The 16,102-nt window shown below is 42.4% G+C and overlaps 1 long non-coding RNA gene across 1 annotated transcript; it reads left to right on the top strand.

Moving 5' to 3' along the window:
• The first annotated feature begins 282 nt into the window (after window positions 1-282).
• LOC142820999 (uncharacterized) lies at window positions 283-14,807 on the top strand. Its single transcript, XR_012898049.2, has 3 exons — window positions 283-416; window positions 9,779-9,871; window positions 12,648-14,807. It is a non-coding gene; the product is annotated as an uncharacterized LOC142820999 (long non-coding RNA).
• Window positions 14,808-16,102: the final 1,295 nt, after the last annotated feature.

Here is a 16,102-nt window from a genome sequence, read left to right as displayed (position 1 = left end):
ATTACAGTGTAGGAGCCACAGGCACTTGAAAGCTGAAAATAGCAATATTTGAGTTAACCTGAATATCCTGGAATTTGTGTCTTTACATTTTCACAGCCTTATTAAATGCCTATTCCTACAAGAGACTTTATCAGCTAAGTCCTCATGTTCCATCCAGGACCCAAAGAGGCCATATTTTACTTGCTTCCAACCTATCTTTAGGACCTAAAAATCCTGCAAGTACCTAAATTGACACCATCTGGATGACTAAGGGCCAAAATGAATAAGATCCATACATGTGTAGAACAGGATCCATTTGACTTCTCTTCCACTAGTTTTGAATTGTTTTTATACATCTAAGGGTTCACTCCTTGGACTTTGTTACATGGAGAAGCAGAATAAAGCTCCAGCTGTGGAGGATCGATTGTATTACCCAGGTAAGCAGGACTAACCAGCTCTCATGGATCCTTCTTCCACCCTGAAACACAAAGACCAGTTTTACTGTCACTGTTTCCTCCTCATATACATTTGTGTTTAATACGTTTGTATGAGCTTCACCTTTGTTCTTACTTTTGCCTATGCTAGTATTTATTTTTAGTTGGGCCTGATTTTCATTTATACTACGGTCTGTGTACTCTGGCAGTGTGAAAGAGCCTTACGATGTTTGTAAAATATATTTATGCTATTGTAACGCTGGCAGACCCCAGTGATCTGTGGGTGGAGTCAAACCTGAAACCTCTGGAGCTTAGTGTATGAGCCTCTATTACATAAGCTAAAAAGGCAACTAACTTAGCTGCAGAGAAGAGCCATTCTTCTCTCTATAAGTGGTCTAGGTGCTATTACATGGGCCAGTTCTCCACACCAGTAGGTGTGTGGATTACATACTTCCCCTAGCTGAGGAAATACATTCTGAGCTTCAGAGACATTCCATTTGAAATCTCAAATGAGTCCCCACTTGTAACAATGGCAGATCCCAGCCATCTGTGGGCAGAATCTACTGCATGAGCTAAATGCCAGCTGGCTAATAGCAGTCTTGTTATTCTCTTTGTAACTAGTCTTGGTGCCACTAGTACACCACACCCAGAAGGTGGGTGGGTTACACTAGCACTCACTTTATGCTTCTACATCACTGTGAAAGGCTCTTAAAGGGAGCTCACTGCAAATGAAAACTGGGCCCAGTTCAGGTATCTGTATCACATCTTAGCTATAGATTTGCTGTCAATTGTGAAGTGCATTTGCTGACCAGGAATCTGGCAGTGTTGCCAAACTCTTGTGACCTTTATCATGAATCTTGTAATATTTGATATTTTACTTAAAGCTCCATATCCTGGAGATCATGGGAGAATCTCTGCTTTCTTTTTCTTTTATTAATTTATTTTAAAGCATGCTTCTAACCCCTATGATTACACAGAAAAACATAAAAATGTGACTGGAGTTTACCCTGAAGGCTCAAACCCCTGAATTCAGGTAAATAAAGCCCAAATGTAATATTAACCATGATGTTCAAAGCTAATCATAATTTTAAGGGTGCCAGTCTATAACTTTTGAATATTTGGGGTCTGCAGTAGAGGCACTGATTCTGAAAGATTCCATTGGTCTCTTACCCCACAGGTGTGTTTCTCAATGTGCTTGATTTATTGGTAAGTAGCCTTCATTTGTGTTGTGAGATTTAATATTAAGTGAAACTAGTGATATGATTAAGCTGCCTTAATTGCAGTTTTAGGATTGTGGCACCAAAAGTGTTGTTTGGGTATTTTTTTTATTAAATGAAAGCCAAAAATGTGTATGCTTTTTTAATGCAGGAGTTCTTGACCTTTTTCTTTTCAAGGCCTCCCTCCCTTCAATATGATATAAAAATTCCACACCCCACTTGTGCCACAATAACTGGCTTTCTGCACATAAAAAGCAGAGCTGGAATTAGGAGGTAGCAAGCAGGGCAGGCTTTTTTTTCAGTCCCAGGTGGTAGGGTACAGAGCCTGGGCTTCAGCCCCATGTGATGGGGCTACGGCTTTCTACCCTGGGCTCCAGCAAGTCTAATGCTGGCCCTGTTTGGTGACCCTCCTGAAACCTGCTCATGGTCCACCCAGGGGACCCTGGACACTGGTTGAGAACCACTGTTTTATTGTGAATGTGTGACAGTAGGCAGGTCTTCATTGTGCACATAAACTTCTGTTCTAATGTAATAGAATGGGGGCTAAGAATGACCCCAAAGCCAACTTTATTTAAACAAACAAACACCCAGCTTGTTGAGAAATGCCAGGATTTGGCTTCCTAGAGATGGACTAGCAATTGTCTTTTGTCTGTAACTGTCTTTCACTAGGCAAAACATCTAATTTTACAAAGTTTGGTGTAAACTATATTTTTACACTGAAAGCCACAATACATTACGCTTTCAGAAATATGGTATGCTATGGAGGCCCCCTTTACGGAGGTAGGGAGTTGGCCTTTGTTCTTCCTGGGTTCTGCTATGCAGGTTGATGTTTACTTTAAAAGGACTAAATCGTGGTCTTGCCATAATCCCCGTGAATGGGACACCAAACTGTTTTGCTGGCGCTATAACAGAGCAGGAATCAAACAGTCTGACTACTGGTCTTTCCGCAGCTACAAGGGGAAAATACCCATCCCAGGCCTATATGGGTGGATATGTGGGACTGCGATGTTGAATCCTTCTACTAACCCGCACAGCGGATAGGGAGGTGGTGGAATCTCCATCCCTAGAGGTTTTTAAGTCCTGGCTTGACAAAGCCCTGGCTGGGATTATTTAGTTGGGGTTGGTCCTGCTTTGGGCAGGGGGCTGGACTCGATGACTCCTGAGATCTCTTCCAGCCCTAGGATTTTAGGAGTCTATGAAATGTAGAGCCTCTGCAGAAAGTGAACCTATGTCTCATCTAAAAAGGCAGTCCAGAATTTGATCCTAATGGAAAGTCATATTAATGCCTATCTAGCAAGCTCAAAGCTTATTTAAAAAATCTCATATTAGAGCTTATGTATTTGTACCTTTTAATGATCTGTCCTCATTACTGTATTCTGATTTCTGGCAGATGCAGTAGCTGTATAATGAATGGTTGTTGCTTTAAAATTAAAAGTCCCTCAGTCCAAATATGTTGAGGGAAAGCAAATATCAACTTTACCACTATTCAGAATTATGGCCTGGTTCTCTGAAATCACTGTGAGTAATGGAAGGTTCTGGCTGTCAGTAAACATTGTGTGGTGTGAACACTGGACACAAATATCTTCCATACAAGGATTACACGAGCAATCTTAACTACTGGGATTGTATATTAATTGCTTGATAATTGGCAGTATCTTTTTTTTATAGCCTCATACATTATAAATGTGCATCAGTCAGTGAGTGGGAAAACAAGGAAGCAGAATATTTACTAGTTCCAGGTGTGATATTTTGTCCAACTCAGTTCTGCTCCAATTTAGGCCAGTAATAATTCCTGCTCACATGGAAGTTAATGCAAGGTTTAACATTAATATTTTTTCCATTACAATACTATGGGTTTTTTTCTGGTGATCCTCTGGCTCACCTATTTTGCTCTCTAAAATTGTTCCCCATGCCATAAGTACTTAGTGAGGAGGACTGGTATACCCCTGTTTGGAGCCTGTGCACATAGTTCCTTCAGTGGCTTGGGAAAGGGATCTCACTAAAGAATGATGTGCCTATTTCATAATGCAAAATACCGCTACTGCCACCTCACTTTGTGGCATCCTGGGAAACTGGAGATCTGGTATGGTGCTCATACACAAACTTGCACTGTGTGCACTATGGCAAAACCACTGGAGTTACTGGCCCCAAAAGTTGTTGGCTTTATATGAAGTTAGTGCTTGATTGCTAAATCAATTGATTTAATATATTTTTATGTAATGAATTGTCTGCATCAGTTATACCTGTGTGTGCCAGGCATCCATTAATCAGGTTTGTATGTGTAATGCTAACAGGCAGAATCAAACCTGGGACCTATGGAGCTTAGTGCATAAGCCTTTACTACTTGAGGTAAAAGCCAGCTGACTATTGGCTCAGGCTGTAAAGCAGACTCATTGTCTCTGTAAGTGGTCTCGATGCCACTAGACAGGACAATACAGCACACCCAGAATGTGTGTGGGTTACATATGGACAGCACATAAACTTCTATTCTAATGTAATAGAATGGGGGCTAAGAATGACCCCAAAGCCAACATTATTTAAACAAACACACACCCTTCTTGTTGCAACAGACCTAGTCAGGTTCCTCTTTTCTATTCAGTGTTCTATAGAGAAAGAATCCTTTCAGTGAGATATTTGTCAACACTGGAAAAGCAGCACTGCCAAGACAAATTTCAGCCAGAATGCAAATACATTCTTTAAAAACTTTATGAAAAGGACAGGGAGAGACTTACACAAAAAAATTTCAAAGGGCATGACAGCCAACCCAATGTGAAATTTCACACCTGACACCTATTTTGATAAAGGAAATGGGCATAAAATTAATGTTACGCATATGACTACAACCTTAACTGTGGAGTCACTGATAGGCACCTCCATAATAAGGTTTAAAAAGCAAAAGCCATATGTTGATTTTGATTTGATATCTACTAAAATTAAAATTTATCACAATACCTTGTGCTTGAAGTTCAAACTCCTCATTCCAGCCCTCAATGCGCTACGCAACTCTACCCTCCTTTTGCATATTTTCCCCAATTTCCCAAACTCTGCACAGTTCTTTGAACTGACACCTGCCTTTCTCTTCCTGACCCACAACTGACTTGCATTTGTGCTGTTCCATATGCTAGGAGCAGCCGTCCAAGCAGTTTTCACAAAACCCTCGCCTTTCCTTTATTTAAAAAAAAAATGCATTCCAGCCATTAAACACCACACTCTACTCTATGTATGGTCTGTATTGCTCTGATGCCATTAGGGATGGTACTTGGTCCTGCTGTGAAGGCAGGGGACTGGACTCAATGACCTTTCAAGGTCCCTTCCAGTTCTAGGAGATAGGCAGTCTCCATTTATTTATTTATTTATTTAGTCAGTAAATCTTTGAAGCAGATTTTATTTATTCAGCACATTTAACCCTTTGTATTCTGCTTTGCACACCTAAAGCACTATGTAAACAGTGGAAATAAACACCCTGCTGGTACAAGCCAGTAGAGAGATTCGTTTCCTGAAGTTCTGCTTTTGAGCTTTGCTTTAGGTTTGTTTTTATTTGTGTGTATCCGTTGTGTAAGTGTTTTGACTATAAGATTTTTAACCTGGGTTTCAGCCTTGAGACTCCTCTAGCAAACATCAAGAGCAGGACAAAGCTCTTTGTGGAGCACAACTACAGCAGAACCTCAGTTATGCACACTTTGGGAATGAATGTTGTTCATAACGTTGAACAAACGGTTATGGTTACAACTGATCATTGATTTTTATACAGCTTTGAAAACTGCTGCTTTTGAAATTCACATGCTTTCTGGGTGTGGTGTATTATCCTAGTGGCCGTGAGACCACTACAGAGACAACAATGAGTCTGTTCTACAGTTAGCTGCTAGCCAGCTGACTTTAGCATGCACTAGAGGCTCGTGCACCAAGTTCCAGAGATCCCTAGTTTGATTCTGCCAGTCTCTATTTTGAAGTAGCTTACATTTATCTCATGGAATGAGGAATAACGGTAGTTCGAACTAGGAAGCCTAGTTCGAACTACCTAGTTCGTGCCCCGTGTAGCCGCGCTGCACGGGGTTCGAACCAGCGGGGTTTTAAAAATGGCGGCTCCCCGCTTATGCAAATGAAGCCCGGGAAATTCAAATCCCGGGCTTCATTTGCAAGTGCGGTATGCCTACATTACCCTCCTAGTTCGAACTAGGAGGGTAGTGTAGACATACCCTCTGTTCTTTCGCTTTTCTTGTGGAAGAACGCAAGTGTTGTGTGGACATTCCTCAAGTTTCTCCGACAAAACTCTGTAGTGTAGACATACCCTTCCTGTCTGGGACCAGAGAGGTGAGGAAAGTAGCTCCTCTCTGGCCAAAGGCGCTCGATGTGCTGCATTTACTGGACCTGGGGGAGACAATACTTGAAACAAAGGGACTAAGCAGGGAGAGGCCCAGGGAAAACATCAGTGACTAATTAAAGGTGGCAGTACATGGCTGCTGTGGATAGGGTACCTGGGTTCGGATCTCAATGAATAGACTAGTCCATCTTCCCCAGCGCTCCTGCCAGAATTGCTGGGTCCCGGGCAAGGCAGGGGTACCCCAGCTCTGGGTCCTTAGAAGGGATGGAGCCTCGGGTGGAAGAGGTGTGGCTGGGGACTAGCCTCCCCCAGCTAGCCTTTCAGCACAGCCTGCCCTGTACCACCCAAGGCTCCTGCCACTGTTGCAAATTGCTGGGCACCAGGGTATCTGTCCCTTTTGTCCCCTCCCCCCATTGGTGGCCCTGAGCTTCCCTCTACCTGCTGTTGGCAAAATGGCCAAATACATGAGTAGGGAGCAAAGCTCCTTTAGAGGCCCAAGCAAAATGCTGGTTTCTAAAAGCCCAGAGGGGTCTGAAGAACCTGAGGGGACAGATGGTTTGCAAAAAGTTCAAACTTGGAAGGGGTTCACATTGATGGTGGGAGTTGACTGGAGGACTGAATCATTGAAGACCTGTCTGAAAAGACCGCTAACTGACAGGGGTGCCAGGAGTGGGAGAAAAGATTGTATTACCACACCCAGCTGCTTGGAGATACTTGAGGTGAGTGCCACCCTTCCACACCCTTCTTTAGCAGAAATGCTGTGCCTAAAATCTGCAGAGCATCTTTGTTTTTGAGCACGAGGCAGGCAGCCTTCATGAAGCCCTATAGGATACCCAACTGGTTCTCCGTAACCAGAAGAATGGTAGTTATAACATACAGATATAAAGCAAGATTGGATGTGAAAGTGGGGACTGAGTTAGAGACCCCTTCACAGAAAAAGTGGTTAAGACATAGTCATGAGCAACAAGTGTCCTGAGACTTTGCCTGCCTGAATCATTTTTATGTCAGGTAGTACCTTTTTTCTGAAGGTACTACCTCAATAAACCTGCCTCACAGGTTGGAAGTGAGTCTTGAATTTTGTCTTTGCTTTTTTGTATACAAATTATTTGTCTAAAATGTTCTTGCTTGAAAAATGTAACTAAGTTTGGAATGAGACTAATGTTGCCACCTACAATCGTTCATTAGTGAAATAAGGGACTGTTTTATATATTTAAGCATAGGCTGTCCAGAATTATTCCACTGTGACAAAAGGTTCTTAGTGAGAAAGAAAAAAAAAATTGCTTACTGAATTTCTTATTAGAACAGCATGTGGTAACAGAAAAAAGTGTATTTAACTATCATGCTGTAGATTACAATCATAACTTGTATCCATATTCCAGTCTGTCAAGGGAATTCTTTCATATTATTATTGGGAAACAATATGGTCTAGTGAGTGCAGAGGTGTTGTGATCCACTTGATCCACAGAGACTGAAATTGCAGAATAACGATGGCAAAGAGCTATCTGCATTGTATCATCCCACCCCCTACTAATCAGCACATGACAAGCAGTGTGTGCAGACAGCAGTAGGAAAAGGGCCTAAGATTACAAAATGAGGATGTCTTGGGTCTCTCCATGGTAACCCAGTGAGTTTGCCATACAGTAAGTATTGCTTTGCTTTATTTTGCATTGCATTTAATAGTACCCTGGGCAATGTTGTGCATGTGGATGTAACCACATTTAAGATAGGTTTAGAATATATACGGAGCACATTGTATGCAGCAGACACATTCTAAATGTGGTGAGGCAAACCTATCAAGTAATGTTCCATTCTTGGTAAGAAAACCCTTACGATGGCTGTATTTTTCCGATGTGTGTCACAGAAGGAAGACAATGGAATGTAGAGCCATAAAGCCCTCAGATGAAAGCCCTGACCCCCTGAAAGCAATGGAAGTTTTGCCATTGACTTCATTAGACCAAGCTTTCATCCCTGGACTCCGTCGAATAGGCAATGGTTGATAAGTCATGTGCAACTTGCAGTGGCTGACTCCAAACACAGGCAGTGCTTTGTAAAAACTCGGTATTCCCAGTTGGCGGGCCATGCGACAGAAGAGCAAAGAGATGGTTGAAACCAGTCCTTTTGTTGCAGTGTCTCAAGGCTGAAGTGTCAGTCACTGTGTGGTGGCTGACTCTGGGGATTGAATTGCCAGTTCTCAAAGCGTGAGTCTCTCCAGCTTGAGCTAAAGCTCCAGGCTGCGTAGCTGGGGCTTGCCACAGACTCACAGTCTCTGTGAATTGGGCGCAGAAGGGAAGACGCAACATGCCATGTTTTACATATATTCACATGGCCAGGTAACAAACAGGGGAGGCGACTTACACCAGCTCCAAGGTGGCTTAAGAGTGAATACCCCTGTCAAGTGCCTAGAGGAGAGTGCTACACGCTACTCAGGCATTTCTGTTTACACACAGATGCACCCCCTCCCTGTTCCTAGTCTCTTCTGAGCTGTTCACAGGGCAGTTTACCTCCCCTTCCTCTACATGCGCTGGGATAGCCAGCCTGCATGTAGATGAGCTTTCCCCACAACTCTACATTCCCCCTGGTATGGGAATGGGGATGGCCTGGCTCCAGCTTCTCTTCCCGTCCATGCCATTGGCTTGCTCTGTGACATGATGATATTTCACATTTTCATGGCTGTGAAGAGCCCTGGCACCTCCAACAGAAGGTGCTAAGAGCATGAAGTATTGTTCATCTATACTTCAGCAGAGTAGGTTCTGCATACACTTTTGGGGGGGATGTTGTGTGGTTCTTTAATTCTACAAATTCCCTTGTTTTAATTCAGCATAGTCTCTCACGTGCATGGTAGCCCCTAACCTGAAGGCTGATTGAGACTAGCAAACCCAGCCAAATCTTGACTCAGCAAAATCAATGAGTGACTAGACAGTACTGTATCCTAGGGGCTCATCATGCTGAATACAAAGCAATTCCTGCTTCTGGGATTTAATTCCTTTTTTTTTCACTGCTGTAATATTATATTGCAATAAAATTACTACTCCCAATTCTATCTGCTTCTGTTATTAGTGTCTGGTCTTTATCTACATGCTAACAATCACTGCTTCTGTAGCAGGGCAGGGAAAATGTGAAATTCACTGTTGGGCTCCTGCTAGTTATGATGCAAATCCTCACAATTTTAATCCTGATTTATTCCATAAGGACCTGATCTAGCTCATGTCTGGCTCTGACAGAACCATATTAACTGCACAAGGTGACTATGATGTGAGGCCACCAATTAATGTAGGAAACATAAGTGATTCATCTGTATGGTCAGATGTGACGTACTAAATCCTTCAGATTGGCTTTGATGTTTTTATAGCTCCTTTCTGAATGCAGGTATATTCCTAAAAAGAATGAGTATTTTTTATTAAGGAATAAAGTGGACATTATCCTGATAAAAGGCATGGCTAGAGAACAGCAAAGTCCTTTAATATGGCACAATAATGGATACTTTGAAAAAAATTACTTATTAGAGACTTTTGAAAGACAGACATGAAATTAATAGTTGTGTGTCATTTTCATTACTGCTTGTGATAGTCTGTATTCTTTTTCTTTCAGGTCAGCATGGTTGCTAGGGCTTTTGTAGTGAATAACCCTTTTTGTATTCAGTTCAAGGCTGAGTATAATTGCTTTATAATTTTGGCTCAGAAGGCCATTTTAGACAGTTCTTACAGGGGGAAAAAGAGCTCGTGTGCTGCCAACTGCCCTCATTCAGCTGCCCTTCAGAGGGATGTCACTGCAAATGCAAAGGGTGCTCTTTGTCTCCTCTCAACTCTTGCACATGGCATGTTTTTCAGGATCCTGCAACTGTCCAGCACAGTGAGATGAATGACTTGACATCGTTAAAAGCTGGCATTCATTGGCTCTGCTGAGTGAAATCCTCAGTCAAGGTATGGGTCTGGTTTAACAGCACAATAGCTATGTATAAATAAGAGGTGGAGGAAGGAAGCTGATGGGAAGGAAGACCCTGGGCATACCGTGAGGTGGTTAAAACTGGCACCTCCAGGGTATGTTTAGACTACACCGCTCTCTCGACAAAGAGATGTAGATTAGGCATGTCAAAATTGCTAATGAAGCTGGGATTTAAATACCTCATTTGCATAAACACGGCCACTACTTTTTTTCTAAACGTAGTCTTTTTGGAAAAAAAACGGCAGTCTAGACGCAGATCTGTCGAAAATAAAGCCTTTTTCGACAGATCCTATAAACCTCATTTTTTTGAGGAATACAGAATCTGTCAAAAAGGCTTTATTTTCGACAGATCTGCATCTAGACTGCCGTTTTTTCCAAAAAAACGCAGTTTAGAAAAAAGTGGAGGCCATGTTTATGCTAATGAGGCACGGGATATTTAAATCCTGGCTTCATTAGCAATTTTGATGTGCTTGATTTGCATCCCTCTGTCAACAAAGGGATGCAGTCTAGACATAGCCCCAGATACCCCCTGAATGATTGAGCTGATCTCACAAATTTACTCTTGCGTGTCATTCCAGTAAACTTCCCCAAATTAATGACTTCATCTTTCTATGGCATCTGTGATCTAAGGAGCTCAAAATGTTACCACAGTCTGTGTGAGAGGCAAGCTCAATTGCACCCAAATAGTTATACCTGCACAGTGCTGTAAATTGAGGCACAGAGAGGTTTAGTGACTTGCCCGTGATTGTGCAGTGGGTCAGTAGCAGGTCCACCAATAAAATCCAGGAGCTTGGCTTTTTTCAAGTCATCAATAAGCTAAATCTGCCTCTCCAAACATCCTCTGATTATCTCAGGCTATGATAGTGAAATTCTGCATCAGTTTTCCACTCTTCTTACTATTTAACTCCTTGCACAAATACAGTTAAATATGTACAATGAACTTTAAGTTTATCCTTTACAGACTAACTCAGCTACCTCCTGAAGCTTCATGCACTTTATGTTGTTGCTTAACATCTGATTTCAGTTTGATACTGCAGATATTTGTCCTTGCTAATGTATATGTCTGCAAAGTCTCAGAAAACCTGAATATTTAAAAAAGTTGGTTTTGTAGAAGCTTTGAGACCATACCCCTAGATTATGATTGCTGACTAATTGGTTACAACAGTATCTTTTTCTGTTTAAAAACTGGCTTTTAGAATTCCTGATTTCCTTTAAGGTCTAGAAAGTGTTAAAATGAGAGAGAAACAATGTTGTTTAAGCTGTGCCTCTAACTTGGGATCCATCACTTATGTATGGTCCCTATGGCAACCATGCAGTGGTATGGGAATTCCTTTTATGGCTGACTTCCGAATCCAGGATGGCCGGAACTGGAGCCTGCAGACTGTTACCTAGCAACCTGTTTCTATGCTGTGGTAACTAGGAAATGCAGCCAGTGCAAAGTGTTTTTTAATAGAGCCTGTCATCATGGTCATATGTTCCATTCTGTCAACTTTGTCTTTTTAGTATTAAATAATTAGTATGTGATAACACTGCAGAAAGGCCACTGTTGTTTTTATTGTCTCTGCCTCTTCTCACATTGACTGTTTGGTGAAGCCAGGAAAGGAAGGCAGAGACAATAGTCCATATATCTAAAAAAAGAGTGCTCTGTTTAGCATGTGATGCCTACCAATAATTAAAATGGTGCCATCTGCACAGTGTGAAAAGAAACACGTTGTTGGCTTCTCAGGTTTGCAGCTGATCAGACTTGGTGTTTCAGGGTAAGCCTTCTGAAAAGCAGGTGTCCAACCTCATCTTAACAACTTGTCTAATTCTTGCTCTGATCCTAACTCCCAATCTATGGAAGTATCCTCCCTCTTCCTCAGTTTACTGACCTGTATGGTAGAAATTAGGATAACTCCAACAAAGTGGCAGGGACACCAGTTAAACCTAGTAAACAAAAAAAAATGCTGTTCCATTAAATAAAATATGTATTTATACTGCAGCCATGTCATCCACCAGTCAGGATCCTGCCACAGTAAGTTCTGTATAAATACGTATGAAGATTTAGTCAGTCTCCCTGAGAGATTACAAACAATTATGCTGATGTTACAAAACCAGAACTAATCAGGAAATTGCTTAAGCATGTGTTTAAGCAAATGAGTTCCCCCAACAAACCAAACAGGCTTACTGACATGCCTAAGGTTAACTTGGCTGGATCAGGGCCTTATAGGTAGAAATAGAAGAGGATTTGATAGCAGTCTTCCTGAATGGGAAGCGGGGGCGGGCTTCCAAAGTGGATGGAACCAGGCTGTTCTCAGTGGTGACAGATGACAGAATGAGGAGCAATGGTTTCAAGTTGCAGTAGGGGAAATTTAGGTTGGGTATTAGGAACAATTATTTCCCTAGGAGGGAAGTAAAGCATTGGAATGGGTTGCCTAAGGTGGTGGTGGAATCTCCACTCTTCGACATTTTAAGGGGGGGTTGATAAAGCCCTGGCTGGTAGGATTTATTTGGGGTTGGTCCTGCTTTGGGCAGGGGGGTGGACTAGATGACCTCCTGAGGTCTCTATGCACCCTAATCTTCTATGATTGTGTGAAGTAGCATATCCCCTGAAATCTGTCAGTTAAGGAGGTTGGACCCCAGCTTCTTTGAAATGCACACAACATACCATTGTTCATACACAGAATACAAAGAGGCATAAGCAGGACATTTTGAGTTGGAACTTGAGTCGCACTGACACTGCTTGTGAATTTTTAATGAAAATTCTCCTTGTAGAGCTTCTGCAACCAATGGTAGAAGAGAGAAAATGGTCCACCATCACCACTGGGGCAGCCTGGCAGCCTCTCATCTTGAGCCGAGCCCAAATCTCATCAAGAGAACACTTCTCATCCTCTTTCCTACGTGGAATATTGGTTTCCTTCTCATCATGTGCACCCCTAACACTTCATAGAGAGAAGAACCATGTTACGTGACTCAGAGCATCCTAGGAGTAAGAAAAGAGATACACAGGAGGTATGTTTTAACAATAGAACATGAGAGGAGAGGACTTGGTTAGGCTCTTTGCAAGGCTGAGCTACGCTAGAGAGATGAAAAGGACACTCTGTTCCAGCGTCTGTCGCTAGACACATCGTGACTATCAAAGGCATAGAATCATAGGATTGGAAGGGACCTTAAGAAGTCACTATGTCTAGTCTCCTGCACTCATGCAAGGACCATGCACCATCTAGATCATCCCTGACAGGGTTTGTCATAATGCCTCCTGGTTCCTGAGAGGAGCAAGTTGGCAAGCAGGCATTTCTACGTGTGCGTACAAAGCAGTCTCTAGCATTCTGCCAGATGGAAAGGGGAAGCCAGGCCCTTACCTTCCTCTGGATTTGCCTGTTTCTGGGGCTGTTAGCACTACTAGTAGCAGTAGCTAGCTCCCCTCCCCTCTGCTCCAATGTGCATCCCAAGAGCAGGAACCAGATTAAAGATCCCTTATATGGGGCTCCAAGCACACGTGCATGGGGAGGCAAAGGCATGGTTTAATTCAAGCCATTAGAGAAGACCCCATATTTATTCAGTTACATCATTAAGCATGCCATGCTGTCACAAAGTCCCATTGGCATGGGTGGAGTCTCTTCCTGGCTGCTCTTGGGAATAGTTCTCTTCCTGGTCTGATTCTCCCCTTGCCTCAGCTTCTTGTCTTCTCTCACAACTGCAGCTTTCTTTGTGTAACTCAGCTCTCCTGCCTGGTCCTTATGTGGTTTCATCTGCTTGCATATTGAGTCTCAATAGACTTGCTGTCCAGGCAGTGCCTCTCTGTTAGTGGCTTGTAGGAGAATTTGGGTCTCCCCACTATTGCAGAACCCACCCAAGAGAGCTCACAACTCACAGCAAAGTCTATTCGATCTCTAGCCTTGCTGTTCTCTCCCTGGGCTGCTTCCTACTCTGCCTCCCACAGGCTTTCTGGTACACCCTTCCCTGTGGGACCGGCTCTCTGGGAGCCACCCTCCCATTCTAAAGCACAGATGGTGACTGTAATCTTCCTTATTTTCTGTTGCCAGCTTCCTGGCTTTATACTAGCCTAGCCCGTACCTGCTCAGCTGAGCTTCAGAGTAGGGATCGCTTGGCCAGCCTAATCCCCTCAAATATGGTCTATTTCACTAACTGGTCCTTTGCCCATTCAGGGCTGGTGTGGGGTGAATATCCCAACACTCGTACTAACAATGAAGCAACCTGCTAGCAATAGAGATATTACTAACACATTGCTCTCAGCAAATTCCCTTGCCTAATCACACTTTAAAAGAAGGTATTGCTGTGACACAGTCGAGAGCTTATGAGCCCTGACCTCTGCTTCAGGAAAAGGAGCCTTTCTCCTGTGGCCCTCTGAGACTCATCAGGCAGTAGAGAGGTAACCAGTCTTCCCTTTGCTCCCTATACATTGCATGGACTGTTAGAGAATAGAATAAATCTTGCTAGAGGCTTTGTCAAGAATTGCTCTTTACATCAATAACTCTTTTGTCTAAGTATTTGAAAGTATATTCTAAACAATTAATTAAGGTTTAGCCCTTCCCTTTCTTGTGAGGCAGGTATTTTGGCCATTTTTACAATGAAGAAAGAAAGATGTGGGAAAGTCCAGTAATTTGCCCAAACGGCGCACACAAAATCAGTGGCAGATCCAGAAATAAAACCCAGAATTCCTAATTTCCTGTCCCCTGTCTCTCTCCCTCTAATGTATTTTGGAAATCAACATAGGAAAATAAAAGGAAAACATATTGAACATGGTGATAAAATTTGGGCCCTATAAGGCTATGTCTAGACTGCAGGCTTCTTTCGAAAGAGGCTCTTTCGAAAGCATCTTTCGAAAGAGCCTCTTTCGAAAGATCGCGTCTAGACTGCAGGCGGATCTTTCGAAAGAGAAATCCGCTTTTTCGAAAGAGAGCACCCAGCGAGTCTGGATGCTCTCTTTCGAAGACGGCCTCTTTACATTGAAGAATGCCTTCTTTCGAAAGTTCCTTTCGAAAGAAGGCGTTCTTCCTCGTGAAATGAGGTTTACCGCCATCGAAAGAAAAGCCGCGTTCTTTCGAAATAATTTCGAAAGAACGCGGCTTGAGTCTGGACGCAGAGGAAGTTTTTTCGGGAAAAGGCTACTTTTCCCGAAAAAACCCTGAGTCTGGACACGGCCTCTGGTATTGTTTAATAAGGATCAACTCTCGTTTTCAAAGAAACATTGGGTTTGCTATTGGAACCGTTTATGTTGGTATGCTTCAGAAAAAGATGGAAAAAACTCCAAACCATGCCATCTACTATGGTGTGCTGCAGAAAAAGTAGGGGGGGAAAAAAGCCAAAACCATGCACCTGCTCTGTAGAATACACATGGATGAAATCCTTCCTGACTCTTATTGTAATCATTTTATGTTACAAAGCAGAGATTCATTTATACACACATTTGGTTGAACAAATATTTTTGGGCATGAGGTTATCTGTTCACTTTTGAAATCAAGAGAGTCTTCCTGTAATAGTCCAGTTTGGAGACCACTATACTGTGAACTGTTGAGTTTTGTTAAGGAGATTGTCCCAGATATAGCTTCCCAAAACACATATGGTGAATTCTTGGACTCATGAAATTCTATGGCCAAACTGCCATTGACTTCAATGGAAACAGGAGGGATTTTGTCTATAAATCTTATTTTGGTCCTGAAGCCTGAGGGTTCATTTGGATACGTATTTTCAGCTGGTGCAACTTGCCAGCTCTCTAGACTTTAGTGGGGGCACACTGATGTATACCACCAAAGAATCTGGCCATTCGTGTCTTACACTATTTATTTTTAAAGAACATGTCACATCAGCCCAATCCTTGCAGAAATAACAAACTTTACATCAACACTAATTTTACTTCACATTAGTCGCATGTGTCATCATTAGCATAAGATGACACTAACAAATCGCCCATATGCCTTTTGTTATTTTATAATTTTCTGTGATGCTGTGCCATGAATTTACAATGTCCTTTGGGAATGCTTATTGTCAATAGAAATAATTTCACACGAGTTTAATGATGAAGCTGTGAAAATAGAGCTTTGTTCTTTATTACTGGTATGAGAGGGCTAACTTCATTGCCTTAGAAATAAATGACCCTAGTTCTCTTCACTGGGTGTCTATATCCCAATCTTAGTTGAAGTAAACAAGATTCTATAAATCTTTGTGGGTGCCTTCATATGGTTTCAGTCCACTAAGCAGGCTGTCGA

Source organism: Pelodiscus sinensis, chromosome 29 (genome assembly GCF_052426305.1).
Source record: "Pelodiscus sinensis isolate ZL-2025 chromosome 29, ASM5242630v1, whole genome shotgun sequence".
NCBI lineage: Eukaryota > Metazoa > Chordata > Testudines > Trionychidae > Pelodiscus > Pelodiscus sinensis.
Note: the sequence above shows the minus strand (reverse complement) of the source record. Positions and strands in the feature narration are given on the sequence as shown.